This window comes from Meleagris gallopavo, chromosome 1 (genome assembly GCF_000146605.3).
Source record: "Meleagris gallopavo isolate NT-WF06-2002-E0010 breed Aviagen turkey brand Nicholas breeding stock chromosome 1, Turkey_5.1, whole genome shotgun sequence".
NCBI lineage: Eukaryota > Metazoa > Chordata > Aves > Galliformes > Phasianidae > Meleagris > Meleagris gallopavo.
The window spans coordinates 10,938,229-10,947,237 of NC_015011.2; the positions used below are offsets into that span (position 1 = coordinate 10,938,229).

The 9,009-nt window shown below is 39.8% G+C and overlaps 1 long non-coding RNA gene across 1 annotated transcript; it reads left to right on the forward strand.

The window, feature by feature from the left end:
* Positions 1 to 6: 6 nt before the first annotated feature.
* LOC109370498 lies at positions 7 to 3,270 on the forward strand. Its single transcript, XR_002120693.1, has 2 exons — positions 7 to 941; positions 2,273 to 3,270. It is a non-coding gene; the product is annotated as an uncharacterized LOC109370498 (long non-coding RNA).
* Positions 3,271 to 9,009: the final 5,739 nt, after the last annotated feature.

Genomic DNA, 9,009 nt, shown 5'->3' on the forward strand with positions numbered 1-9,009 from the left:
AAAAAAAAAAAAAAAACCATATACAGATGAGATGCCTATAGCAAAAGAGCATGATGTCTAAGTGACCTTACTGGATGCTCACTAACAGTTTAGGAGTAATGGCTTTGTGAAACTTGGTGCTGGTTTGCCCCCCATTGTAAATAAGCCCCTCTGGATTTGGCTATTTTGTACTGCAACTGACTTGCAGCATAGACTTACTCTCAACTTATTTCTTTTGAAATAGGGAGTAGGTAAATATATATATATATATATATATCCTGATAGTAAAAGCCTTTTCATAGTTTCTGTTCCCCCTTCCCTGCCCCCCATCCCCTTTTTTGCTTTCTCATCCATAGAGTGATGGTTCTAATGAATGAACTCCTGCATGGTAAAATATGGGAGTCTATGCTCCTGTAATAATGTAATATTTCACCTCCTTTCCCCATATTTGACAGATATCCTTGGTTAGTTTGCCAAAATTTCACACAGTGTTTGAATACCATCTTCCTTTTAAGATGGCTTTTGGAGTTGTGGTGTTTTGTTTTTCTGGAATTGTCTCCTGCAGTATGGCATAAAACTACAGTCTCATCATTTTCTCATTCCGCTCAGAAGTTTCCTGGTTTTGCACTTACCTTTCATACAGCCCCACCGTGCTCCTTTTTTTGCCATTTGTGTATATAAATCATTTTCCTTCCCTTCCCTGTCCTCATCTGTTCCTGTGTCCTTCTGGGATGCTCCATTCTAAATTTCAGCTTTCACAAGGAAGGGCCGTCAAGTACGGTGGAGCACTAATACATAAACAGAGCTCCGAAGTACAGCAGTACAGTTAATGATTGAAACACAAATCCTGATATTTTACAGCTCTCCTCAAGGCAAATAATGAAGTGGCAGTAGTTAAAAAGCAGTCTGGAGGCCTTAAAAGAGAATATGACCGTCTGATGAAAGAATACGAACGACTTCAGGTGAGTGGTTCCGGCTCATGTGTAAGCCCAGTGTTCTGAATTGTGCTGCAAAATTCTGTTTGTTAGCTATTTACTATGCAAAACCTTTAGTACAGCATGAAGTTTAAATGGGAAACACTCCTTGAACTTTCTTTTTTTTTTTTTAAATGAATAAAATTTTGTCTTGAAAGAACTGGATGGCAAAGCTATTAGCATTTTCTTCTTTGCTCTTCAGGTCATCGACATACTCTAATGTCTCTTGAGAGCTAAGATTCAGTTTTGGATCAAAATGAAGCTTCTGAGAAAATGATAGCAGTAGTGTGTGTGGTGTATACATAGTTTATAGGTGTCATTTTATTTTGTTTGCTCTTTAAACATGCTTTTGCAACAGTGGATTATAAATGTTGCAATGCTGTTACAATGCAAGAATGAAAAAACTGAAACTGCCTAGGCTAAGAACAGGCAAATACAAAAATTCAAACAATAGAAAAAGAAGCTCAGTGAGCTAAAACTGGATTAGCTGTTTGATGAGGTTTGCACATGTGCATGGCAGCAGTATCTGTAATGTATACAGTAATTATTTCAGGTAGAACTGGGAGCCCTGCTTGTTCTTTTTGTCTGTGAGGTGTTCGTATACTTCATGCTGAACATCTGCCTGACCCTGTTAGTTTGGGTTGAAATCGATCAATCTGTGAATGTTAGTCTGTTTACAGATAGTGGCCTTGAGAGAAAATACATTGATGTTAAAATTCTGGTGACCACTTTGCAAGAGGAGCGGTTTGGTTTGTTGGTTGTGTATTAAGAAACTGGTCGATCAGATTGCAAGTTTGAGCTGATTATAATTCCGTATTGTGTGAAGCTGCTTACTAATTTCCCTGCTTCGTTGTGTCCTTCTTTAGAGACTATTCAGTTTGCATTCCAAAGTTGAGACTGCCATCTTTGTGCTGCCTTTGTGCTTCCCTGGGTAATGAGCTGTAGGAGTTCTGCTGCATTTCTAACAGTTTTATGGTCTTGTGCTCACATCCTTACAGTTCTGAGTTTACATCAGACTAGAAAGTACAGAAAGTACTGAGTGCACAGTAGATGCAACTGATTTATCCCTAAGAGTTATTAGTAGAGAGCATTTACTGCTTAGTTTTCTGCACAGTTCAACTATAACGTGATCAGAGGAGAAGCAGGCTACCTGGCTGCTGATACATTGGGATCAGAAGCACGTTATGTGGGGATGGTATTGGTGGGACTACAGCTTTGAAGGGTGCATAGTGAACAAAGCAGATACAAGAGGACAAAACAGTGCATGACTGCCGTCATGTCTTCCCAGACATAAAATGCAATTTTTATTCTATTTTCAGAACGCTTCAAGTGAAGCAGAAGACAAGAAAGACCTGTAAGTGTGCATCAGGCAGATGGCATTGGTATAATTGTTTCAGTCTGAAAAGCCTCGTGCTGCTTAGGCTCCTGATGTGCATCTGAAACAAAGCTTGATTTTTCTGAGAAGCACATGCACTGCTGGTCACAATCCAGATTCCACTCATATATCTTGGTTGCCAATATATTATTTGTTTGAAATAAAATGTTAAGTGGCTTACCAGGTCTGCTATGGAGTTTGTTGCTGCTCTTGAGAGGAAAAACATGAAAACCTTCCAGTTCACCTGGAGCAGCCAATCTTCCAGCTCTCACCTTCCAGAATGGTAAAAATTAGTGTGCGATTGCACCATTTGCTTGTAACATTTGAGTGGGATTGTATGTCGTGCTGAATAATAAAAAACTATCTAAACAAACATCATTTGTAACACCTTGTTGGAATCTTCAAAAGTACATTTACCAGTGGACTGAAGCTTTTCATCAATCGTACTCTTTCCATGGAAAACTGAATGACAATCAATCTGAAAAAAGTTACTAAATAAAGGAAAGTATTTTAAAATCCATCCTGCTAGCTTCTGACTTCCACCTGGCTGCATGGATGAACATATTTTAACAAATGATATTTTGCATTATTCTGGCTTATTTTTCTTCAATTTATGGGGTTACATCAGTTTTCATAACCAAAGTTTTGAATTGGTTATTATTAATATTCTGTATTTTTACACTGTTTACACATGCTTATTCAGTACATGCCACCTAACTGCTTTTGCCTTGCTAAAAATTCTTCTAAAATGTTGGAGGATAGTTGTGTTGGTTTGATTTTTGTTTTATTTTCATGAATACAATACCTCAGAGTAAAAGTGCACTGTTCTGCATAAGCCCTCTTTGGCATTCTGAAAGTTATTTTGAGTTTTTTTTGTTGGTTGGTTCCAATTTGTATTCCAAAGTTGGATATGTTTGTTATATTAAAGAGATTGCTGAAGTTTGTGAGTGTGAGTTTATTCATGTAAATCTCACCCAATGTGTTATCTTACCAGAGCTGTGTACATGTGTCCATACACAAAGAACAAAAATGCACTTCTAACTTGGTGATACTGAGCTTCCGAAAACCAGGCCCCCTTCTTCATAGGGGTAATTTGGATTGCTCAGGAAATAGAATTTTAAAATAGCATGTTGAGGACTACAAAGCGTATCATCATAGCATATTGAGTAAGGATGTTTAAAAAAAATAGTTCATCCTTGCAGATGTAGTATAGAATGTAGTATAGAAAGTACTCAGAGATTCTAAGAGATGGCAGATTTGCTTGTTTCAGAACTTTCCAGATTTGAAGTAGCACCTCACCTTTCCCCAGTTTTTGGTGGTGTCATTAAATGTTTATTTTTTATATTATTTATATATATATATATATATATAATTTCAATCATTCTGTAATATTTAACAGAATGTTATCCTAGTTCTGCATTCTGATCTGAAGACTGTGGTTGGAAGCCTGGGAAGTGATGCTGCTTCATCCCAGAAGATTGCTTCTGGATATGAAAAACTAATGTTTGTGGATCTTTCGGTTCTTTCTAGGATCTACAGTAAATAGTCTTGTATACATTAAATTCTCTCTCTCTCTCTGTACATATATACACACAGTATTATACTCTCTATATAAGGATAATATATTTATATATATAAGCAAGTGTGGCTTTGAAGAACAGAACTAACACTATCTGCCCCCAAATATCACCCACTTTTTTTAGATTGAAAACAATAGCAAGCAGTACTTGTTTTGCTATTTATTGTTATCTACTCACTGAAATTCAAGCATTTCTTCCTGTATTATAAGTAGATAATTAGAAATGAAAGACATCATGAAGTGTACTCTTTGTCTATCTTAGAGTAATGTGCACTGATGTTATCTATACTTTACCTTGAGTAGGAAGATCAGATGCTTCACCATTCTTGCTGTAGGGCATTACTGGAGTTTGGAGGCACGCATAATGGTATGTATGACTTTCATGGAAGCTGAAAATCATGCATAGTATTTCTAAATGTGCATTCAGTACATGATACTCATACTACCTTCTGTAATTATGCCACCTACCTCAGCCTGGCACTTCCTACTGCCTAATTGGAAGAGAGTGATTTGCTCAATGAGAGAATGAAGAGGCAGCTATTAGGGGGAAAAAAAGGAACAAAACCTTTGCACATCATGCCATAGGAGATATTCCACTAAGTAAAGATTAGGCATTGATTAAAGCCCCAGACCTTCCACTTTGTCTTTAGTTGTTTCTTCTGCCATGTCCATTATTGGTATAGTTTTATCAGATTTCCCTAGCAGGAAATAGTAGAATGATGGTCATCTTTCTTGAGTGGTCGTCTAAGACGTTTATTTAAGTTGGATAACACACTCAGCTCTTTCAGAGTTCTAACTCATCCCAGCTTAGTTATATAAAAATCTTCTGTTATTCCAGCAGGAATTATTTTGTATTATTGGCTTTGTAGAACTATGTCCTTACAAGAAACAATTGAAACATACTTTTCTTTTATAAAACTAGAAACTGAGGTAATATATCTGGAAATTGTAGCAGAAGGTAAGTGTTTCAGACGTTTGCCTGTGCATTGTTTCAAAACATTTCATACATGTTCAGAACCTGTGGGAATTCAGATTGATCAATTTTAAGTAAAATTTTCTAGTCAGTAATATTGTAAGTTATGGGTCATATACTGGGAAAAAAGTAAACCAAACTTGTACTTTTTTATATCTCAAACTTTGAGGCGGTTTGGTCCAAGGTATCTATGTTTGCCTGTTTTGTAGGAAAGAGTTAACAAAGTTCTCTGCTAATGCTGATGGAATCAAACTACTTCTGTGTTTATGAGGTTTTTTTTCCTAAACTCCTTTTTTTTCTGCTGAGTCAAGAAAGCAGTGAGGTCATGGTGGGTGCCTGAGAACTGACCTGAATATTAATAGACTTAACTCTGCTTTTCCCTTAAGGAATGCATTCACAGTTAACCAGAGCGTTCTTCCTTTTTTCCATTTTTTTTGCAACAAATACCTGCTCATGTACTTATTTAGAAATGTGAAACATACAGAGTCTTTCCTGAAAATGCGTATTTGTGTTAGCTGTACTTGCTGCAACAAGTACTAGCTACACGTCCTCACTGAAGAGACACTGCTTTCAGAGCTTTTCTGAAGGGTGAAAACTCTGGTTTTGCTCAGTACTGAAAATAAATTTGTATTTCCAAATGTGAAGTTATTACAGAAGTATTATACAACTGTCTCAGTTCTCATGTTCCTTGAAACACCAAATTTACTTTGTAAATGATGATGGAAAATCGGTTTTCAGTTATATCCTTCCAGTCCTGCAGTACTCTGCGCTGAAGATTCCTGCATATGTTAATTGAATAAGGCCTAAAAACATATTTCTGGAACTGAGCATCTCCAATTCAGACAGAACATGGAATGTTTTGTTTTCTGTGATAAAATGTGATACTTTGATTTCTCTCTTGAGAAATTTTGCAAATAGAACCAAGGTATGTTGTGAGGAAAATGAGAGTCCCTCTGATTTTGGGCCCATCAGCCTGAAATACAGTTGTGATCCACAGAAAAACCCTACTGTCAGGTCTGTTCTAAAAGAACATTGCTATTCCACCTCTTGGAGGAGGAACGTGCTGCAATCCTAAAGGAAGGTTCTTTCTATGCAGTAGATTCCCTTCAAACCACCGAGGTGGTCTTACTCTACACCAACACAACCAGGTTTGGGGTATCCAGATTCCCAAATAAACATGGGTACACAGAGGTTTGGCAAGAGGGAGCCTAAGCCATGTGTGGTATAGAGAGGGGGTTGATACCAGAGCTAGCGTGTTTATTGGAGACGAGGAGATACCAAGCATCTCTCAAAACTGATCAGGAAGTTGGACACTGATTGTAGCTGTAATAAAAACATCTGCAGGATTTGAGTTCATAGTTTAAATCCTTTCCTCTGTTCAGCTGCTGGAGAGCAGGCTGTCTGTCTAGTCTAACTGGGTTTATTCTTTGTGTTTTCAACCAAATCAGAAGAGGCAGAACTTCTGATGATAATCATGTTTTGTGAGAGAGCTTAATAGCTGCTCACCTGAAAAGTGAGACCATGTTCAGTGTCTCTCTTAGCCTGAAGTTCAAACCCTTGTTCCTGTGACTATGGAAGAAACTAAGACTGGCCAGCAAGGCACTAACCTACTCCTTCCCTTCTGAAGACATACAGAGAAGACCTGGTGCAGCAAGTAAAAGGAACTCTTACTCTTGGTCAGTAAGGGCAAAATCTTAGGCTTTGATTCTTCTCTAGACGTGGCTTGGGCATTTTGAGTTATGGACTCAATGGAACAGACCATATAGCAATGTCATAAGCAGAGCCCTGGCTGTGCATCCATCCTTGTCTTGACATACCAAATACAGGATCACAGAATCATAGAATGGTTTGGATCAGAAGGGACTATCAAGATCTAGTTCCAAGCCCCCTCCTATAGGCAGAAACACCTCCCACTAGACTAAGATGAACAAGATTATTTCAGAAAGAGTAGCAAATAAAAAGGGGAACAAAAGGGTTTAGAAAACTTAGCTTTTTTTTCCTTGAAGCTAAGGAAAAAAAAAAAGAGGAAGAAAAACACTCTGAAGTTGTAAAAGGAAGCGAACATCCTGTGGTGTTTCATTCCTTATCATCTTCCTCAATTTGTTTTGTTTTCAAACATGGGTAAATACATTGTGTTACACAGATGGTATTTTTTTCTTGAAGTCTCCTCAAATGTGCTTAAGTCTGTCCTGCCAGTATGCAGTCCTACAGAGTTCTCATTCATACACCAACTGCTGATGATCCTACACCATCTCACACCTGTGAGATGACTGAATCTCAGAGTGCAGTTCAGCCAGACACATGCTGCAGAAATAGATTTGAAAAGAGCACGAGTTCACAAGTTACAGTTGGACCAGATTCTTTGTACTGTAGTCTCCCAGTGTTAATTGTCATGGTCAGTAGGACTCTTAGTTTGGTTTAGTTGGTTTGATTTGGTTTGCTTTGATTTGGGTTATTATCTGGTTCTCTTTGAAAGTCCTAGTTACATGGATTATAAAATAACTGCACTTCTGTAGGTGTGCTATGAGAAACGAATATGTAATACTCATCCAGTCCTCAAAATTGAGTTAATGTGTGTTGTGAAGCATAGGGCATCCATGGTTATTTCCTGCAAATGTTTCTGTTTTCCTTTAATTTAATGACTAAACTAGAAGCCGTTATATCTTCTGGAATCATGTCATTGTCTTTGTACTCAGTTTAGAACCTAAGAATATGTTACCACAACAGCTTTTCAAAGTTAGATTTCAAAACAACTTTTCATGCTACTTGGTTTTATCAGAGTGGATCTTAACTCAGCAGAGTACGCAGTATTTAAGCCAGCTGAATTTTCCATGTGTAGTTTAGTATACATCAAACTGAATCAGGCATCCATTCTGCTTTCCAGTATTAATTCCATTCCCAAAGTACTATCTGCTAGCAAAACCAATCTGAAAGCTTTCTTGTTCTGGAGTGCATAGCATTTATATAAGATGACTTTCCTTAAAATCCCATTGCTGTGTTGTACTCCTTTCAGTGCTGTGTTTAAGGGTTTCTACAAAACACTGTGGCTCTGCTTTGCAAGCAGGCTGTTTGGCTGCCTGGTACAATACTGCTCATATCAGAGCATATCAGCAGTTCACCTAGATGTTTCTCACAGTACAGCAGTAGGGGAAATCTGTCACGGTCTGAACCTGCAGATTGTGTGTTACACTACAAAATGTACTTTCAGAAAATAACCTCTTTACAGCTTCAACGTGCCTGGAGCTAAGACTGTGCTTTAAAACCAAGGCCGTCAAGAATATCCACAACTAAGTAGCTCATTGAACAAATATTTTGCTTGATCCAGTGCCCTCAGTGTGTGCCCTCAATGCCTCTTTGATGTGAGTTGAAACACATTCAACTCACTGATTCTAGATTTGAATTGTCTCCTGGCGTGATGGTGAGGCCCTGGCACAGCTGCCCATAGAGCTGTGGGTGCCCCATCCCTGCAGGCACTCAGGGCCAGGTTGGACGAGGCCCTGGGCAGCCTGAGCTGGTGGGGGGCAGCCAGCCCACGGCAGGGGTTGGGGCTGGGGGCTTTAAGATCTCTTCCAACCCAAACCATTCTGCGATGATTCTATGAGGACACACGCTTTGCTTTACAATTGCAAGATATTTATTAGGTTGTCCTGCACACCTAACGCAGAGCAGCTGCTGGCGTAGCTCGCAGTGCTTAGCAGGTCTGACTTTTTCAGCCCGTCTTATCTCTAAGCCAAAGTTACAACAGGACCACCCAGGAGCTCATTCTCTCCGATCCCCTCGAGCAAACCAGAAGCCGCTGCCACCATCTGCGGCCGCAGGTGTGACTCAAAGAGCCTATGGGTTCTGAACCACGTCTGCTTGCAGCTGGTGACGTTCAGAGAGCAGCTCCTGGGGCTGCGTGCCCGCCGGGCGAGCGCTTTGAAATGCAGCCTCCTCCCCGACGGGACAGAGGGGCCCCGGGGCTAGGAGGGCTGCTGCGAGGAGCGCCGGCCCGGGGCAGGGCGAAGCCGGGGAGGCGGACGGAGGCGTCACCCACGTCGGCCCGGAGCCGGCAGCCCGTGTTTCCCCATAAATAAACGCTCCCGGCCCTATAAATGCCGCGTGAGGAGGCGGCGGTGGGGCCTCGCCG